Source organism: Panthera onca, chromosome A1 (genome assembly GCF_046562875.1).
Source record: "Panthera onca isolate mPanOnc1 chromosome A1, mPanOnc1 haplotype 2, whole genome shotgun sequence".
NCBI lineage: Eukaryota > Metazoa > Chordata > Mammalia > Carnivora > Felidae > Panthera > Panthera onca.
Genome location: NC_138339.1, coordinates 220,038,311 through 220,060,281, shown reverse-complemented (window position 1 = coordinate 220,060,281; position 21,971 = coordinate 220,038,311).

The window sequence follows — 21,971 nt, the reverse complement described above, 5'->3', positions numbered from 1 at the left end:
CCTAATCTTTCAGTATTCTTAATTAGTGAAGGCACAAACTTTACAAAGAATTATTATATCTCCATCCACATTTGGCAGACCGTCTGATGTCCTGAGGACTCAAGACATTTGACCAAAGTCCTCCCCATGGGCTAAATTTGTCAGACCTCCTATTGAACAATGAACAAATGCTTACAGACAATCACTGTGCCAGAAATTACTGAGATTATGGGTTTTCATACCCATATATAAAGTTACACTTAAAAGATGCTTGACTTGCTCCAGCCCCTTATTCTTTCGACTCGCTGTGTTCTTATCAGCAGTTCACATGTTTCTGAATAATCTGGACCGTTGGGCCATCTGGCGATCTCTCTGGTTGATAGCTAACCACTCCTGGCAATAGCAGGGAGAGGATTAAAATTCAGGCCAGCATATTTTCCTTTTTGAAAGCAGCTCTCAGAGAAGCTGAGCTCCTGCACGAACTATATTACTTTTCACGGAGAAAGAAATTAGGAGTGGAAGAAGGAAATCAATGTTGTTGAACCCCTTCTATATACTATCTAACTGCCAAGTGTTAATTCATTTAATTCTCTTAAAAAATTTTTTTATTAATTTTATTTTTTTAAATTTACATCCAAATTAGTTAGCATATAGTGCAACAGTGATTTCAGGAGTAGATTCCTTAATGCCCCTCACCCACTTAGCCCATCCCCCCTCCCACAACCCCTCCAGAAACCCTCTGTTTGTTCTCCATATTTATGAGTCTCTTCTGTTTTGTCCCCCTCCCTGTTTTTATATTTTTGTTTCCCTTCTCTTATGTTCATCTGTTTTGTCTATTAAAGTCCTCATATGAGTGAAGTCATATGATATCTGCCTTTCTCTGACTAATTTCCCTTAGCATAGTACCCTCCAGTTCCATCCACGTAGTTGCAAATGGCAAGATTTCATTCTTTTTGATTGCCGAGTAATACTCCATTGTATATATATACCACATCTTCTTTACCCATTCATCCATCGATGGACATTTGGGCTCTTTCCATACTTTGGCTATTGTTGATAGTGCTGTTATAAACATTGGGGTGCATGTGTCCTTTCGAAACAGCATACCTGTATCCCTTGGCTAAATACCTAGTAGTCCAATTGCTGGGTCGTAGGGTAGTTCTATTTTTAGCTTTTTGAGGAACCTCCATACTGTTTTCCAGAGTGGCTGCACCAGCTTGCATTCCCACCAACAATGTAAAAGAGATCTTCTCTCCACATCGTCGCCAATATCTGTTGTTGCCTGGGTTGTTAATGTTAGGCATTCTGACAGGGGTAAGGTGGTATCTCATTTTGTTTTTGATTTGTATTTCCCTGATGATGAGTGATGTCGAGCATTTTTTCATGTGTTGGTTGGCCATCTGGATGTCTTCTTTGGAGAAGTGTCTATTCATGTCTTTTGCCCATTTCTTCACTGGATTATTTGTTTTTTTGGGTGTTGAGTTTGATAAGTTCTTTGTAGATTTTGGATGCTAACCCTTTATCTGATATGTCATTTGCAAATATCTTCTCCCATTCTGTCAGTTGCCTTCTAGTTTTGCTGATTGTTTCCTTCGCTGTGCAGAAGCTTTTTATTTTGATGGGGTCCCAGTAGTGCATTTTTGCTTTGTTTCCCTTGCCTCTGGAGATGTGTTGAGTAAGAAGTTTCTGTGGCCAAGATCAAAGAGTTTTTTGCCTGCTTTCTCCTCGTAACTCATTTAATTCTTAAAACAAAACAAAACAAAACCCCCAAAACACTGAAAGGAAGGGAGGAGTTATTTCTTTATACCACAGTTAATGGAATGGGGGGTCAGAGAGGTTAGGTCACTCGCTCAAGGCCACAGAGTCACGGAATGGTTAAGCTAGGATTCAAACCCGAACCTGGCCAAGTCCAAAGCCCACATGCTTTCCAGCACACTCTACTCTGTGGTGCATTAATCTCACTGTGGGACTATGAGCAAGGCTGTACTTAATTCTTCTGCGACAACTGTGCATAATGAACAGCTCCAGAAATTTCTCCACCCACACTTCTCCCTCTCCTCCTGAATTCCTCCCAAATATCCTTTCTTACTTTGCTTTCATCAATAGCAATACCTCACATTTGTATGGTGCTTTACAGATATTTATCAGGAGCTTTCACAGCAACCCTGGGACGCAGTATCAGTAGGTGTGCAGTATATAGATGTGGAACCTGGGATCTGGAGGGATGATGGAATTGGCTCTTTGTCAGAGAGCAAGTCAGCATCTGAGCCGATTCCAAAAGGAAGATGGGCTGTGGGCCAGGTCACTGGGGAGACTGCAGGGCAGAACAGGGAGCTACGACTGATGAAAGGCAGGTCAAAGGGAATGGGGCAGGCAAGGCGATTTGGGGAGCTGAGCATTTCACTACAGAGGCTGAATTCTGTTTGCTGGGAATTACAGAATTTTCGGAGAGTTCTGTTTCACATTTTGCTGTTTAGGGCACTTGTATAATCCCCTAACTTCTGACTCTGAAAATTCTTGCTTCAGCCAAAGAATTGCTTTTCTTTTGATATTCCTCTTCTAAAAGCATTATGCGTTCTCTTCTTCCATCCGTACGTGCATAATTTCTGATGCAGGCCTTCACCCCATCTTGCACAGACAACTGCAGCAGCTTTCTGATTTGTCCCCCTGTCTTTAGCCAGCATCCCCTCCCCAGCATTTAACACTAGACTGATTCCTCTTAAATGAAAATTCAATCATGATATTTCTCTACTTAACATCTATTAGTGCCTCCCAATCACCTTTGGGATGACGTCCAGACTCCTTTTTACAACATACGATATCCTTCATAACTCAACCTCTACCCACCCCACCCGGACCAATTCACAGCACTGCTGGACTCTTGCCTATTTTCACGCACCTCTGTGTCTTTACACATCACTGTCCTTCTGCCTGCAATTGGCTCTCTCTCCCACTCAACCCAGTTCATTGGCAGGAGGATGCCCCCCCTCACCTCTCTTCACCTGGCACTGTCTCCTTTCCTACTGGCCTGGGAAGACTTAGGGTTCCCCTCCCCACGCTCTCATCACATGTGTTCTTGTTGGTCTGCGGGTCTCTCCCCTCACCAGTCTGAGACACATGCGTGGGAAGGACTTTACCTTTTCATTTTTGATCTATTGCTATCCTCAATCCAGTGTCCTTTCTTGGATGTGGATCTTTCCAAGGGTAGGGTAGTATTTTTGTAATAATGGGGAGACAACTGATATTTTTTCTTTTTTTCAAGCACAATAAGGGGCCGGGGGTTAAGCTCTAAGTGTAAAAGTGTGTTTTTGGTGTTTGTTTTGGGGGTTGGGGAGAAGGGTTTCATTCTTAAACCACCTTGGTAGCATCTTCCCTCTTTATTGTCCACCTTGAAGATGACTACACATTCTTTCTCCTCCACTTAATATTTTAAAACTTGTAAATGCTGATGAAAACAATGCAGATTTCCATCAGGTTCCAAAGGTTCAAATTCGAATTAGATAAAAAAGACATTTGTCTTCAGAGTTGAAGAAATGCAAAGTCCAAATAAGTGATGCAGTGGCCAGGAGAGGTTATGACCCGGGATCTGGTCTATTCCATGAGCACCACAGGGATATGTGCCATGTAGGCTTTGAGTGTGACAAGCCTGCTTTTAAATAATGCCTCAGTGACAGGCATGAATCCGTACAGTTAGCTCCTTGGCTAAAATTTCCAGTTGTGCTACAGTCTCAGAAAGTAACCCTCCAAATTCCTGGCCCTGGAGGGCCAGAAACCCTGGGAAGACACAAAATGATACGTAGAAGTATTTTAAAGAATCAAAATTATCATTTATCTTATTTTTATATTATCATTATATTATGTTATCATTTATATTTTTGTATTAAGAAACCTCTGCCCAGTTGGTATTTACTTCTGGGTAGAAGCTGTCAAAGTAGGCATGTCTTCTTCCTCCCCCTTTCCTTGTAAAGGTGACCTTGGAAGCATGTGACCTGCCTGGTATCAGATGAAGGAGGACTATGTGAATCATACTGGTCCCACTTGAAGGAGAAATAAACCCGCATTGTGTTGTGGGAGACCATGAAAGATAGAATTGTCCACTGTGACTCCCACACATCCTTGTCTCCAATAGCTGTGCCCCGACCACTTTCTTGCCCCTGACTGTTTCTCTCCACCCCCTCTGATAAATTCAAATTGCTCAAACCATGGCTGCCAATCCACAATAGCAATTCTTCTCTCTTCTGAAAACTCTCCTTGATTTGATGATTCCTGAAACTGGCTTAACTATAGCAGATCTCTTCTTTCTAAAGCTCTATAAAGATTTCTGCTCTCCTTCAAGTTAGAAATCCCATTTGGACTTATGTCTAGAATTTTTGAGTCAAGATTTCTGTCAATGATGTTCTGGTTAACTTTTTTTCATGGTGCCAAGGCATCAAGATTGCAGGTCTCATTCACTATCACATCATACCCTAGTTTATACTGATGAACATATTTGCTAAATTTATAAACAATATTGGAATATTTTATTGAACTTAGGTTTCATCACATTAAAAAATGTCCTTACTGGTGGATGGGGGTGGGAGGGAGGGGAGGGTGGGTGATGGGTATTGAGGAGGGCACCTTTTGGGATGAGCACTGGGTGTTGTATGGAAACCAATTTGGCAATAAATTTCATATATTGAAAAAAAATAAAAAAATAAAAAATAAAATGAAAACAGCAAAAAAAAAAAATGTCCTTACTTAGGTTTATAGGAAATACTTAAATGCATGGGAAGGTTTGTCATTGGATAATTCAAGTACTTAAAGGTATGTACATTCATAAATTAATTAAAAATATTCAAAGGTGTTTAATTTAATTTGGCTTATAAAACGAGACCAAATATTATTCAAGGGATCCTTAACTGTGATTCCTAAAATTTGCTAGACTTTTAAATAAAATAATATGATTTATAAGATGCACTCAACAGCTTCAGGAGGAAATGCATTTATTAACATGACTTTAATAAATGTAATAGTGCTTTCTATAATCAGCCCAAACCCTGAAAGGTCTTTTCTGTGCATAAAATCTACAGTCAAAGATAATTTAAATGCCTTCATATTTAGCAGTTTGCTGTGGGACCAGGTAGAGCTGACACTGACAAATGACCCACATTGGAGTCACTACCCAAGGGAGAGTGAGATCTCACAGAGAAGGAGTCCAAAGAACAGAAAGCTGAGTGAAGGTTTGGTAGAGGGAAGAGAGAATCTGCGGGAGAGGATCCAGGAGAGAAGCTCTTGTTGTGGAGGGTGCGGCCAGAGAAACATGAACAGAGGTCAGGGGCAAGACAGGTAAGGCAAAGAACCCTCCTGAGTGCCAAGCAAGCACACTGTGAATTTGATACATGCAAGTCAAGGAAGATATCTTGAACTTCAGTGTGAGGGGGAAAAGGTCAGTTTTTCCCTGTTACTCCCTTACTAATGCTGATGTTTCTTCACCGGGGGGGGGGGGGGGGGGGGGGGGGGGTGGGGGGGGGAAACATGGACCGAAAGGAGGGAACACCTGAAACTGACTGGCTGAATAGTAAGACTGTTTCCATTACTGTCTGTCCTACCCTGACCCCTTCATGTTAACAGCTAAACAATAATAAGCCCTTACATGGGTATAGCACTTTACAGTGTACAAAGTACTTTATAAAAATCTCTAAATCTCATCCCCTTAACCTTCACTGCAGACCTCTGAGATCTTTATTTCTGTCATGCATTTTATTTCATCCCAAGTTGTCACACACGGAATCATAATCTCATATACTTCTAAAGCTTTAAGGCACCTGAGAGATCAGTGGGCTCAAACTATTCCTTTCAGCCAATGAGGGACTGAGACCCGAAACACTTAAATGATTTTGCTAAAGCCACACAGCTAGTTGGGATAAAGTCAGTCAGGTTTTCTGTCTGGTGGATTGGTGGTTTTTACTTCCTCACAATGCTAAACCCAGTTAAAATATTGGGTTTTAAATGGAAAGTATGTATATGGGGGCAAGTGAGGAAGGAGAGAAAGAGGGGATGGGGATAAACTGACCCTCATCTAAAAGCATGTGTTTGCAAGTTGGTGGAGAAATTCTGATACAATAAATTTTCAAAGGAGCTCAGATTTGCTTGTGGCATCTAATTATTACAGAAGTCTCAGTGCCCTAGTAGGAGACATTCTCCAGCATGGAGTACACATTATAATATTAGAAATAAGAGCTGTGGTAGGAAGCCTCTAAGTCTCCAATTATCCCTGCCTTCTTGTGTAATCTTTTCCCCATGAGAATGTATTGGGCTCAGTGACTCACTTCCAGTGAAGAGAAAACAGCAGAAGTAATGGAGTGTGACTTCTGAGATTAAGTTAGAAAAAGGCAATGGCTCTGTCTTGAGTATTCTCTCTGTGTCTCTGTTTCTTTCTCTCAGCACTCACTCTGGAGGAAACTAGCTGCCATGTTTTTAGTCAGCACTGTGGGGGATCCCATGGCAGGGAACTGAGGGAGGCCTTCAGCTCATAGCCAGTAGGAAACAGGGGCCCTTAGTCCAATTGCCCATGAGGAACAGAGGCCTGACAACAACCAAGTGAATACATTTGGAATCGGACCCTCCCCACTGGAGTCTGCAGATGAGACTACAGCCCTATTGACAGCTTGACTGAAGCCTCATAAAAGCCCTTGAGCCAAAGGCTTTCAGAGAGTGGCACCCAGATTCTTGACTCATAGAAACTGTGACACAATCACTGTGTAGTGCTTTAAACTGCTGAGTTTTGGGCAATTTGTTTTCATCAACAGGTAACTAATACAAGGATGAAAATAAGGATGAAAGAAATCTTGGTTAATTGATTGCTTTCTCCCTTTGATCAGTGTGTATCACAGCGTTGAAAACAAACTTTGGATTGTTTTTAACTTTCCTTCGACACTGTTAACGATAAGCTTCCAAATCACAAAACTGAAAAGTTTATTTTTCCCCTTAAATGTGTTAGCCCAAATTATGGTGAAAAATACATATTGATTGGACAGCATAAAATAAATGAATAAATTCCTAGAAACGTAACTGTCTAAAACTGAATCAGGAAGAAAAAGAAAATTTGAACAGATGGATTACTACCAATGAAGTTGAATCAGTAATCAGAAAACTCCAAAAACAAAACTCTAGGGCCAGATGTCTTCACAAGTAAATTCTACCAAACATTTAAAGAAGAATTAATACCTATCCTTCTCAAACTAGCACACAAAATAGAGGAGAAAGGAAAGCTTCCAAATTCATTTCACAAGGGCAGCATTACCCTGATACAAAGAAGTGATAAAGACACTACAAAGAGAAAGAGAGAGAGAGAGAGAGAGAGAGAGAGAGAGAGAGAGAGAGACTGAGACTGTAGGCCAAGATCTCTGATGAACATAGATGCAAAAATCATCAACAAAATATTAGCAAACTATCTCCAGCAATACACTGAAGAAAACATTCTCCATGATCAAGTGGGATTTATTCCAGGAAAGTAAGGCTAGAACCATATTCACAAATCCATCAACGTGACACATCACATCAACAAGAGAAAGAATAAAAACCGTATGATCATTTTAATAGATACAGAAAAAGCACTGGACAAAGTACAACATCCATTCATGATAAAGATTCTCGGCAAAGTAGGTTTAGAAATAACATACCCCAACATAATAAAAGCCATATATGACAAACCCACAGCTAACATCATACTCAAGGGTCCCTCTAAGATCAGGACCAAGACAGGGATGTCCACTCTTACCACTTTCATTAAACATAGTACTGGAAGTCCTAGCTATAGCAATCAGACAACAAAAACAGATAAAAGGTACCCAAATTGGGAAAAGTATCCAAAAGGGAAAAGTAAAGCTTTTGCTATTTGCAGAAGGCATGAAAACCCAAAGACTCCACCAAAAAACTAGTAGAACTGGTAAACAAATTCAGTAAATTTATAGGATACAAAATTAATATACAGAAATTTATTGCATTCCTATACAATAATAATGAAGTAACAGAGAAATTAAGAAAATTACCCCCCCATTTAAAATTACACCAAAAAGAATAAAATACCCAGGAATAAACTTAACCAAGCAGGTGAAAGACCTGTGTACTCTGTAAACTATAAAACACTGATGAAAGAAATTGAAGGTGACATGAACAAATGGAAAGATATTCTATGTTCATGAATTGGAAGAACCGATATTGTTGAAATGTCCGTAATGCCCAAAGCAATCTATAGATTTAATGCAATCCCTATCAAAATACCAACAATATTTTTCACAGAACTAAAAATGGTACTAAAATTTGTATGGAACCACAGAAGATCCCAAATAGTCAAAGCAATTGAGAAAGAACAAAGCTAGAGGTATCACAATCCCAGATTTCAAGATATTCTACAAAGCTGCAGCAATCAAAGCCCTATGGTACTGGCACAAAAACAGACACATAGATCAATGGAACAGGATAAAGAGTGCAGGAATAAGCCCACGCTTGTATGGCCAATTAATCTATGACAAAGGAGGAAAGAATATACAAGGGGGAAAAGACAGTCTCTTCAACAAATAGTACTGGGAAAACTGGGCAGCTACATGCAAAAGAATGAAACTGAATTACTTTCGTATACCATGTACAAAAATAAATTCAAAATAAATTTAAAGCCTAAATGTGAGACCTAAAATTATAAACCTCCTAGAAGGAAATACGGGCAGTAATTTCTTGGACATTGACCTTAGAAACATTTTTCTAGGTATGTGCCCTCAGGCAAGGGAAACAAAAGCAAAATTCAACTGTTGGGACTAAATTAAAAAAAAAAACAAAACAAAAAACGCTTTTGCACAGTGAAGGAAACCACCAAAAAACCAAAAACACTGGGACGTCTGGGTGGCTCAGTGGGTTAAGCATTCAACTTTGGCTCAGGTCATGATCTCACGGTTTGTGGGTTCGAGCCCTGCATCAAGATCTGTGCTGACATCTCAGAACTTGGAGCCTTCTTTAGATTCTGTGTCTCCTTCTCTCTTTGCACCTCCCTTGCTCACTCTGCCTCTTTCTCTCTCTCTCTCTTTCAAAAATAAATAAACATTAAAAATATTAAAAAATATTTTTAAATGAATAAACGTTAAAAAAAATTTTTTTTTAAAAAGCCAAAAAGGCAACCAACCTCCTGAATAGAAGATATATGAAAATGATATATCTGATAAAGGGTTAATATCCAAAATATTTAGAAGACTTTTACAAGTCAACACCAAAAAAAAAAAAAAAAGAAGAAAACCAAAACCAAACCAAAACAAACAAAACCCTATTCAAAAATGGGCAGAGGAACTGAATAGATATTCTTCCAGAGAAGACATACAAATGGTCAACAGACACATGAAAAGATGCTCAACATCACTCATCATCAGGGAAATGCACATCAAAACCACAATGAGATGTCACCTTACACCTGTCAGAATGGCTAAAATCAAAAACACAAGAAAGAACAAGAGTTGGCAAGGATGTGGATAAAGGGGAGTCCCCATGAACTGTTGCTGGGAATGTAAATTGGTGCAGTCACTGTGGAAAACATTATGGAAGTTGCTCAAAAATAAAAATAGAATTATCATACAACCCAGTAATTTCACTACTGGGTATTTGCCCAAAGAAAATGAAAACACTAATTTGAAAAGATATATGCACCCCTATATTTATTGCAGCATTATTTACAATAGCCAAGATATGAACACAACTCAGGTGTCTATCCATAGATGAATGACTAAAGATGTTATACGTATATATGGGGGAATATTACTCAGCCATAAAAAAGAATGAGATCTTGCCATTTGCAACAACAATGATAGATCTAGAGGATATAATGTTAAGTGACATAAGCCAGTCAGAGAAAGACAAATATCATATGATTTCACTCATATGTAGAATTTAAGAAACAAAACAAATGAATGAACAAAGAAAAAAAAAGAGACAACCAAAAAAATACTCTTAAATACAGAGAAGAAACTAAAGGTTGCCAGAAGGGAGGTGAGTAGGGGGCTGGGTGAAATAGATAAAGGGAATTAAGAGTATACTTATATTAATGAGCATATAGTCATGCATAGAAGTTTTAAATCATTATATTTTACATCTGAAACTAATATAACACTGCATGTCAATATACTTCAATAGAAAAAAGAAAAAAAGGTCCTTCTTGGTAATGAGCAAAGACTTTACTTAGGAACAAAGTCAGCTATAATTTATTTCATCAACTTATCATATTTTAGGTGCCAGGTCTAGAATTGTTTTTAAAGACATGGTTGAGTTGCTACTTGTAGGTGTGAATCACTGTCTGGGCGAGAGTGCTTCTCTTTTTTCCGGGTGCCCCTTCCCAACAAGTGGCCAGCTCTGGAAGTTGCCCAAGGAGTGCCTGCACTTTTGCTGACAGTGTGGTGCTTATTTTCAGAGCTGAAGATATGCCTGCAAAAGGCATAAAAATTCCTGTTGTATAATCACATCTAGAAAGAGAAATATATCCATGTTCTACCTCCCAGCTCCCCAGCCGGGAAGATGGAGGTTTAGAAGAAAATAGAAGTTTCTTGCAAAACAGGAATGTCAAATTGCATGGCAGAAGAAACAGACCTGGTCTAAAGGCGTGAGCTCTTAAACTTAGAAAGTACAGTTCTGTGGATGCTTGGCAAGGGGGGAGATTCCAAAGTGCCATGTAGCCAAAACAAAAGGGAACTGTGATCATTTTGGATGTCTGTCAATAAACCCAGAATGGTGGATCAGGAGAGAAGTCAAGAAGAGTGGTGACCAATGAAGATTAATTGAATTTGAAGTTCCTATGAGTAAAGAACAGCTCGTTTGTATCTGAGTGCTGGGCTAGAAGCCCAACTAGCACCTTCTCCCCCATTTTTTTGTTGCTAATTCCTTTTAAGAAAAGCTCTTAGAAGAACCAGCCCAAAGAAATGAAAGAGACTTCCACAGCCTCATGAAGGAGATACAGTCAGCATCTCTCAATAGCTCCTTCCCCCTTACTCTTTTCTCTTCTTTCTACTGTTACTTCTCTCTCTCTCTCTCTCTCTCTCTCTCTCTCTCTCTCTCTCTCTCTCTCCTCCATTTGTCCTTCAAAACACTTGCTAGCCTCTTGTACCAGCCTCTTCTGCTTTATAATAGGGAAGCAAACAACCCCTCCGAAAGGTGGAGGTGGAGACCTGAGGAAGGACTGTCACAAGAGGCCACTCTGCATCTCTCTCCATCCTTAGCAGCACTAAAACCGTCTTTCTACTATTTTTTAATTGTGAGGCTCATTATTTCTAGACGTGGCCCTTTCCAAATCTGTTTTCCTCTCTGATAGAGAGGCCTCCATCAACAAGGAAAAGAACATTGACGTTTTCCAACAATATAACTTACTAATGACCCAGGGTGGCTTTTAAATATAGAAGTACTTTGGGGGCCCTATTGTGTGAGAGGAGCAGCCAGGAAAGGTGCCCTGCCAGCTGTGAAACCTGTGATTGGTTTCTAGAAAACCTATACCAGAAAGAAAGAAAGAAAGAAAGAAAGAAAGAAAGAAAGAAAGAAAGAAAGAAAGAAAGAGAAAAGTTAAAGGACACCATGTAAGAAGTAAAAGAAATAAATTGAACACATATGTATAATCATTATTCATAGGAGCATTCTCCGTATTACTTCATAACACAGCTGTATACACAAAGAAAGGTCCCCTTTGCTTCTTCCTTTTGGAGTCTTATTAATTTCTGTTTAATGAAACACAAATGTGTGTGTGCTTCATTTCGAGGAGCATGCTCTAGTTGGGTGTTTGTTAGGCGCTGGCCAGAGTGGCCGTGTCCATCTAATACAAGTGTCTGTAGGCCTTTCAAAGCCCCTTGACAGGGCACCTTTTGAGCATGCTAGTTGCCATGGTCCCCGGTGTGCTGATTTGCAAGGAAAATTGGAAGCCATGCTCATTACGTCAAAAACTACATCGGGGGATAAAGAGAGCATGTTTGTTTCGAGAGCCGGCAATTGGGGTTTGTTAGCCTCCCCACCCACACACTTGCATCAAACAATGTCTCATTCAACTACATAAGTCAAAGTTTACAACTCCCATCTTTCCAGCTGCAATAGGCTTGGGGAGTGTGAATGGAACAGCATCACTCACAGAATCACAGCACAAGCTCACGTGCTGACCTGTCGTAGTGACTTGCAAACACGGTGGAGGGGGCATGGATGGGTGGAGGACTGGGAGCATTGACCACCCGTGTTCTGAGACCATCTGGCACCAACCAGATGTCTGACCGCTTGTGACGTTTTGGGTTTTCTTCATCTGTAAAAGGAAGCGGGTAGAAGATAGTATCCGTAGGGTCCCTCTCATCTCCCAACGTCTGTGGTTCGAAAACACACTCTATGCTGAGACACTCATGGTGTATGCTCAGGCACACACATAGAGCTTTACTTGCTTCGTCTTGTTTTGCTTTTTCCTTAATGCTTACTGGTTTGAGAGCATAAATGGAATGCCTCATATTTTTGTATGAAGTGTGTATACAAAACCAACCCCCTGTTCCAATACAGTTGTCCAACCTACAAACAAAAGAGCTACAGTAGCTTGAGAACTAACCTCAGAAAGCATCGATTTTAATCACTTATGATTATTTCCTTTAGTAATTATTATAATCTTCTTTGAATAATCAAAATGCTACCTGTAGTGAGTTCTGATTCTTACCATCATTTCCTTTTGGTTATGTTACATGAAAATTTATGCCTCAAGTATTCTAAAGTTTAGATTCTACAAGTACCTACTTATATAAATTATAATTACATAAATTATTTTATTATTTATATATTATATTTATATAAATTATTTTATAATTATGTATTTTACAATTATATATGCATATATATGCATATATATGTATGTATATATGTGTGTGTGTATATATATGTGTGTATATATATATATGTATGTATATATATGTATACATATATATATATACATATATATATATATAAATAATCAGGAAAGGTGAGCCTAGATAATTCTCCCAAAGTCTCATGGCAAAGTGGCAAAGCTTAGGTTTGAGTATCAATCCTGTTGATGTTAAAACTCATTCTTTTCCTATCTACTGGGCCACTTCTTTTCTCCTTCCTGCCGGTTTTCACTTAAAAGAGTCTGGAACTCAGGGTGAGAACAGAAAGGTTTACTATAAAGGAATAAATCCAATGAAAATGTTCTAGAGCCTAGTAAGATTTTTCCAGAAAAGGTAAAATCACACTAATTAAAGAGGTATATGTATGTATGTATGTGTGTAATACTAAAAAGCAGCTAATATCCAGGGAGACAAAGGCATGCCAAAAGGTTAATTTTTGTCTCCATTTTATTACACTAATTATTCAAATAAAACTACTAAATGTTGAAAGCCTGTATATTGTATCAGGAAACTAAATTTATCCACTGACAACTGTGATGAAGGAATAAAAGCACTTTAGAGCTGAGTTGGAGTAAAAAAAAATCAAGACTCAGTGAGGCCAACAAAGTCACACTGCGTCAACTGAACTGCATGATTATTATTTTTAGCATTTGGGGATTTAATTTTCTTTCACTGTAGGATTACTTAAGGATCCAATGAGTTTGTGGATATGAAATTGGGTTGTAAAATGAAATGCTTAACCAATGTTAATTGCTATTAAACAAATATTGATTTGCTTGTTTTAACAAATGCTTATATAGTCGCCTTTGCCAGGTCCTATTTTAAGAGCTTGATTCTCCTAAGGACACTAAGAGATATTTACTACTATTATCTACATTGTATAAATAAGGAAACAGAAGCCCACAGATCAGCAATAACTTGAAAGAGCGTAGCCCTCTATGCCCTTGGTATTTAGTGTTACAGATCCTTAATAAATATTATAGTTGACTTCATCCGGATTTCCAAAATATTTAATAAATTGTTTCTGTTTTATTCCCTCTGAAAAATCTGCCTTGTTGAAACTGTGATTAAAGTTTTTATTTCCTTTCTCTTCTAATTCCTTTCAATTCCATATACTCTGTTTCCTATGAATCAGACTGAAGAAAACAGGAAATCTATTGCTGTTGAGAGCAACCAGTTGTTGATAAATATCCACCCCTGAGAATCACTATTCTACTTTCTATCTCTGTAAATTTAAATACTCTAAATATCTCATCTAAATGAAATCATATAGTATTTGTCTTTTTGGCTTATTTCACTTAGCATAACATCCTCAAGGTTCATCCATGTCATAGTATGTGTCAAAAGTTCCTTCCTTTTATGGCTGAATGATATTCCAGTGTATATATAGAACATATTTTATCTATCCATTCATCTGTTGATGGAAACTTGAATTGTTTCCACCTTTTGGCTATTGTGAATGATGTTGCAATAAACGTGAGTGTACCAATATTTGTTTGAGTCTCTGCTTTCAATTCTTTGGGGTGTATACCCATAAGTGGAATTGCTAGATCACATGGTAATTCTATTTTCACCTTTTTTGAGACACCTCTATACTGTTTTTCAGAGGAGCTGTGCTACTCTACATTCCCACCAACAATGCATAAGAATTCAAATTTCTCCACACTCTCACCAACACTTGTTAGTTTCTACTTTTGGATAGTAGCCACCCAATTAGAGATGAAGAAGTTTCCTCATTATGGTTTTGATTTGCATTTTCCTAATCATTAGTGATGCTGAGCATCTTTTCATGCAATTATGAGCCATTTACATATCTTCTCTGGAGAAATGTCTATTTAAATCCTTTGCCCATTTTCTAATCAGTTTGTTTGCTGTTGTTGGTCTTGAATTGTAAGAGCTCTTTATATATTCTGGATATTAATCCCTTAGCAGCTATAGGATTTTTACATATTTTCTCCCATTCCATGGATTGCCTTTTTATTCTGTTTGTATTTGTCTTTAAACTGGGTTTTTATTTTTACAGTGTTGTGTTTAAAACAGTTTCCTTCCTTGCATGAGGCTTTTTACTCATGGAAGTATGTTTATTGAGCCTATTCCCTAGATGTAATGCACAATTTGTGAAACTGTTAATAGAACTTTGTGAGCTAGACTTTAACCACCATACACAGCCGGAGTCCATTCAGGAGACAGAAACCATACCAATGATTATAACAGAATGAATCTAATATAAAGAATTGTTACATGGGTGATGGAAAACTGAACAGGTGAAAGGAGGGAAATTGAGACAACACTGCAATAATAACTACAAGAAGGAGCTACTATCCCTATGGCAAGTGGAAGGAGGGGCTTGTGAGGTTGACTCAAACATCTGCTAGTATCTTGGAGGGGCATTAATGAAGTTGGATCTAGGAGTGTGGGAACATGGCAGATGAATTGCTGTCACGTGGGTGAATAAGCCTTATGGTGGTGATGCTGATATGACATGAAGCAAACAGGAAAAAATGTATATATCCCTTCTCCTTCCTGTAGCCTTGCAGTCTCCCTCTAGCACACCCATTGTCAGAGCCTAATAGGAAGCAACTGTTAGAGACAGGTGGTTTCCTGAGTGTCTCTCCTAGGATCACTAACAGAATACAGAAGGGTGGATTTACAGCTCCAAGAAAATGGCTTAATAACATGTTACAGCTACCAAAACCTCTTCAACTCTCTGTTGTTAGAAGTGAGAAAGCTTTGCTCATGTTTGTAAGCCCAAACTAGCACAATGCCAGCAATATAATAAGCATTGAAAAGCATTTGCTGAATGAAAAATGTATGAATCTAGAGAACAGATTTCTAGAAAGGAAATACAATGCTCAATTTACTGCTTTGTTCTTCACTCACCTAGGACTTTAATCATATTTTAATTTCTAGTTGCTCTCAGTGAAAATTTCTTGCTTATAACCTCATTTATTACAGTGGTTTCCATTTGCTGGGCAATTTTGTTGTGTTAAAGGTTCAATATACTTTTAATTCCTTTCAGAAATCCTGCAAGTTAAGGTATCCTTATTCCCATTTTACCAATGAGAAAACTGAGGCTCAGGGGTTAAACAATATGTTCAAGATCATCCAGCTAGTAGATACTAGAAACAGGATGTAAAACTTAGGTCTGTTTGTTTCCAGAAACTGCACTCTTAGTGACTAACTTCACATGCTCAGTCTTTCACATGGTATTGACTATCATTTAAGAAACTTTTTTTTAATTTTATTTGAGAGAGAGAGAGTGGGGGAGAGAGGCAGAGGGGGAGAGAAGAGAATCTTAAGCAGCTTCACAATCAGCATGGAGCCCAAAGCAGGGCTCAATCCCATGACCCTAGGATCAAGACCTGAGCTGAAATCAAGAGTCCGACACTCAAATGTCTGAGCCACTCAGGCGCCCCTTGACTACCATTTTTAGACACTCATTGGACAATAGTTTAGCCTTCTTTTCTGTCTTAGATGTCCTCTCAGCAAACCTGACACTATGAAAAAATGACTGAACAAGTCATTCTGCAGTCCTGTATATAGAACCTTTCTGTCACCTTTTACAAAATAACTCTAATACAGAGGGGTCAATCCTAGACTACCTTGAACTTCCAAACACAGGTTTACCAGTGCTCAAGTCCTTTCTCACTCCACAAGAAGGTTTCATAGTCGTGCTGATGGTTGGCAAACTTCAGTCTGTGGATTGCCTGTAAATAATATTTTATCAAGACACAGCTTGTTCATTCTTTTATCTATTGTCTATGGCTGTTTTCACACAACAGCAGGGTTGACTAGTTGCAACAGAGACTATGGCCCACAAAGCCCAACATAGTTCCATCTGGCTCTTCACAGAGAATTTACTGGCCCCTGGTCTATACAGACCAATGACCCAGTTGATCTCCCATCCACCTCATCAGTACTTGGAACTGCTTCATCTCAGTGCCTTGGGGTTGGGAGTTTTTCTTCGGTCATCACCCACATAAAGAAAGCAGGGCTACAAACCACACTAGACTTTGAATCCTGAGTGTGGCTTCCTGTGTTAGCCTTAAAATAGTGTTTCCCTCTCCAAGAAATACGCACTCCTAGGGCAAGTGGAAAGTGTTGCCTGATCGTTAAAGCATCTGGGATAATTATTTAAGTCATTTTAGGGTTTTTTTTTTAACTTTAAAAAAGAAAAAAAAAAGAAGCAAGGGCCAAAGTCTTCAGTTTCAAAAAGAATCATTCACACAGGAGAACAATAAACTTTCCACCAAATGCTTTTACACACACACAAAAAAAGGCAAATCATTTTTAATCTTGCTCTTTTATGAGTTCATTGATTGCATTTCTTTTTTTTTCCCAGATGATCTAAAAACACAAATATGTCTGCGTTCCTGTTCTAAAACCTTAAAAGTCCCTATACCTTAACTTCCCTGCCAGTTCTACAAAGGGATAGCATTATTTTACCAATGTAGAAAAATAAAGCTTCTGAAAAAAATAAGTAAGCTTAAGTATATTAAGTACATTTCTTTGAACTTCGTAGGGCAAAGTAAATACTGCTTAAATTTACTTAACTAAGTGGATGTACTCATGAAATTGTGTGGAAAGTAAACATCTATATGTGAGATCATGATTTCCAATATTGGAGAGAAAAATTTTGGCTCCAATATATAATGAAATCACAGTAATGCACCAAAGACCATGCTATGTTTGACAATTCACATGTACTGTGCATTTGGCTCTCCCATGAAAACATTTGAAGAAAACTTCACAAAATGGACAAAGGACAATGAATTACTGTGGTTTTTTTGGATGCTTGCTTGTTTCATACATAATTTGAATATCTGATTCATGCCCATTTCACTGAATTCTCATGGTCTCTAGTGAGATAATGCTATTTATTTTATGGTATTAATTGGGAAAGCACTGTTGAAAATATAAAATCATTAAAAATGTGAGTCAAGAACAGTTTTGGGGAATTCTTAAAAGTATGGGATATAATCTTTGCTGTCAGGCAGTTTATAATCTTGCTGAGAAATCGCAATAAAACAGGAAAAGTAAATGTTGATGTAGCCAGATTTGCTGGGCCTTTGCTTTGAAATAGTTGTCCTCAAATTCATTTGTGCATGGGAATTCCCCTGGTAGGATAGGGGAACTTGATGATTGCCCATTTCTTGGACCCACCGCAAAAGATCCTGATTTAGGTCAGGGGTAGAGCTCAATTACCTGCATATTTACTAAACACCCATGGCTTTCTTATTCAGGTGGTTAACAAGCCGTGTCTTCAGGAAAGATGCTCCAGTGTTTTCAAGAACAAATGTAGGTGGAAGTAAAACTGGCACTTGATGGGGCGCCTGGGTGGCTTGGTCGGTTAAGTGTCCGACTTCGGCTCAGGTCGTGATCTCACGGTCTGTGAGTTCGAACCCTGCGTCGGGCTCTGTGCTGACAGCTCAGAGCCTGGAGCCTGTTTCAGATTCTGTGTCTCCCTCTCTCTCTTCTCCTCCCCTGTTCATGCTGTGTCTCTCTCTGTCTCAAAAATAAATAAACGTTAAAAAAAAAAAAAAAAAAAAACAACTGGCACTTGAAAAGGAAGACTGGTCATCCTCTTTAGGAGATAATTTACAGGGACTGAGAAGACCCCTTTCCTTGCTTCTTCTCCCAAGTAACTTTCTAACACTTCCAAATTGGAAAACAAAATAATTTTACAACTGGAAATGCATTCCTTTGGCTTGGAGTATCGTACCTAATAAAGTACAAGTAGTTTAACGGAGAAGATCACTTTGACTGTCGCCTTTATCTATACCTCAGATTGGCTGACTTTATTAGGTCTTTCCTTGGAGAGATTTTGATGGGAGAGCAGGTTGTGGAGGAGACACTACTCTCCAGAATGCAGAGAAGGGAGGGGTCTAGTGGACAAGGGTATTCTAAATGTTTCCATCACTTCAGGAAGAATTAAAGATATGGGGAGGAAAATGGAAGGGAAAGGTGTGGTATATATAGGGCTCTCCCTTTATAAGCAGGTTAGGTCCAAAGAAGTTGGGGGTGTCCTTACAAGATCAAAGTAACGCTGTAGGGTTCTCAATGAAATTGATGCATTTTTGCTCTTCATTTGTATCTATGAAAGTTATTAAGTTGAAAATTTGGATGTGTGTGCATCTGTACTTGGGACTATTCCTTTGTGTAGGCATACTTTTGAATTATAGATTTCAGACATGGACTATAAGAAGACTTAAAGATCTAATTCCATGGCAGTGCATAGAGTTCAACTCATATGCAATATCTAATTGATTGGTAGTGACTGCCTGGTATATTACGTTGCACAGGATTCTATGAGTGATTAGTGTTCCGTCTGTCATGGAGTAGGCAAAACTAGTCTAATATCCTAATTTTACACACACCAGGAAATTGAAATTCAGATTAGTCACAGAGAAACCTCAAAAAAGATGGAAAGAAATAAGTCTATGGTTTATAAATCTTTGTATGGGCATGGTTTTAAAATGACTTCTTGGTTTCCTTTATTAGGCAAGTTGTACACAGGACTTCACATGTTGAAAGAAAGAAGCTTCACATGTTACATTATTATGGTTTGGGGTTGTTGTGTATACTGTTTTGGCTTTCCATCTTTTTCTTATTTGTTCATCATTACACAGGGATCAAGGCATCAATAAATGGAAACTGAAATACAGGGGAAAAATGTGTGAGCCCCTTTTTCGAAATAAAACTCTTCATACATTTTCAAGCTCTTTTAGGAACATTTAAATTGCTGAGTGCACCTCCATGTTCCTGCCATGACTAAAGAAATGGAGCAGAAATCAATAATAAATCAAGATGGTTTCTTTCCACACCATATCATTAGCCAGTTGCTGATTTAATAAGAACTTTTAGACATCTAGAAGCATTTCTTTGCAAAGTTTCATGTGCCCTAGAGAGGGAGTCTAGGACCACCATCTAAGCTAAAAGAGACGAGGTAGGATTAGACTATGTTAATCAAAATGTGACAATTCCCAGGAATCTGGCCAGATTCCAGTTTGGGTCTCTTTGGGGTTGTGAGATACAGTAGAAAAGGAACATTCCCCAGAAACTCTAAAGATAGGGCTGATGAGAATTTTTTCAGACTCTCCTGAGTTCCTCTAATCTACTTGCTTCTTACAAAATGTAACTCATATCTGATCCCCCCGTGAGGACAAACACAAGAAGCTCTGGAGACTTGATTTAAAAAAAAAATTAAACCTCACAAAGTACCTAACACTCATGTCTTTGTATCTCTTCTCATTCTTCCTCCCTCTGGAATTTGACTCAAGGTTTTGCCTCTCTCTAGACCTTCCGTCTCCATTCTATAATTGTGTGTTAAGGTCCTAACCTTCGTTCATTCATGAATTCATTTACTGAGTTATTTCATTCTAATCACTCAATAAATATTTATTGAAACAAGTCAAATATGGTTCTCAATCACACAGATGTTCACAACTATACAACACCAACATGTGCACAAGAAATGGTATAATTACAACTGTGTCCTGGGCCTCAGGAGAAGGGGAGACAATCTGGCCTGAGAGTCAGGGAAGGTTTTATTCAGGAAGCAACCTTTTATCTGAGCCTTAATGAAGGAATTAGATTGGGCTAGGTAACGTGGGAGGTGGGAGAAGGGGAGGAAATAAGGGAGGAGCGTTTCAGGAAGGAAGAACTGCCCGGGTAAGGGCCCAAGGCAGGAAGGAACGTGATGAAGAGAACAGAAAGCCAACCAGTCTGGCCAGAGTAGGGTGTGTGTGTGTGTGTGTGTGTGTGTGTGTGTGTGTGTGTGTGTTAATTTTAGAGGGTTGCCCTCTGGGAGATGCTAAAAATGAGGATACAGAAATAAGAAAGGAGCCAGATCACGTAGGATCTTGTAGGCCATGTTAAGGATTTTGGACTTGAGCTTATGAACCATAGGAAGCCACATGGGTAAAGGTTTCAGTAGGGAAGAAATTATACCTCAGATACCACTCCTCCTAAGAAGCTCTCCCATTTTTCTCCAACATGTTATTTGAAAATCTGTAGTACTCACTTGTATTAGAAACATAGAAGTATGGATCTATCTCCACATACTATGATCTCCTTGAAGGCAATATTTTATGTCTTTTTCATCTTTGCATAATTTGCAGCACAGCTAGCAGGATAATGTGGAAAGAAGTTATTGGCATGGAAGGGGCTTTGGAATCAGGCAGATCTGGCTTTGATTCCTGTCACCATGCTATTCCAACTCTATGACACTAACCATGTACCCAGCGCAGTCTAACAGGAGCGCCCACCCTGGGTGCCAGCAATAAGGGTATGCATTGCCGTTGAGAATTTAAAAACAATAATAAACCTGACTGAAAGTCAATCTGCTTTTTATTATCACCATGTGCTGGCAATTTCAAACAATGTCAGTGATAAAATACTCCTCCCTAAAAGAATCTTTGTGGGGCCAGGTTCTAAACAATTAGGGTGGTAACAATTGAGGTTTTTCTCAACATTTTATGAAAAATGTCAGATATATAAAAAATTTGAAACGATTTTATAATGAAAACTCGCCATCTAGATCCAATATTAACTTTTTTTTTTGCTTCATCTAAATCTATTAACTACCCGTCTATCAATCTTTTGATTCATCTATCAGTCAGTTTGTTGGATACATTTCAAAGTAAAATGCATTCATGAGTACATTGCTCCCTAACTATTTCAGTATACGTATCATTAACTAGAGTTATTGCTTATTTATAGGAGTTCCATAGTGTTTAAAGTACTTTTTTTTTCTACTCAGATAAACTTTGTACAGCATGAAATACATAAATCCTAATGGCACCATTTGATGAGTTTTTTCCCTTTCTTTTTTTGCTAATATTCTTCCACTAAATGGATCCTTTTCTAAAAATTGAAGGATAATTGACATACCATATTATATTAATTTCATGTGTACAACATAGCGACTTGACATTTATAAACATTGTAAACTGATCACAAGTCTAGTTACCATCTGTCACCATACAAACTTGATGCAATGTTCCGCATGTTATACATTACATCCCATGGCTTATTTATTTTATAACTGGATGTTTGTACCTCTTGATAATCTTCATCCATTCTGCCCCTTGCCAACACTCTCCT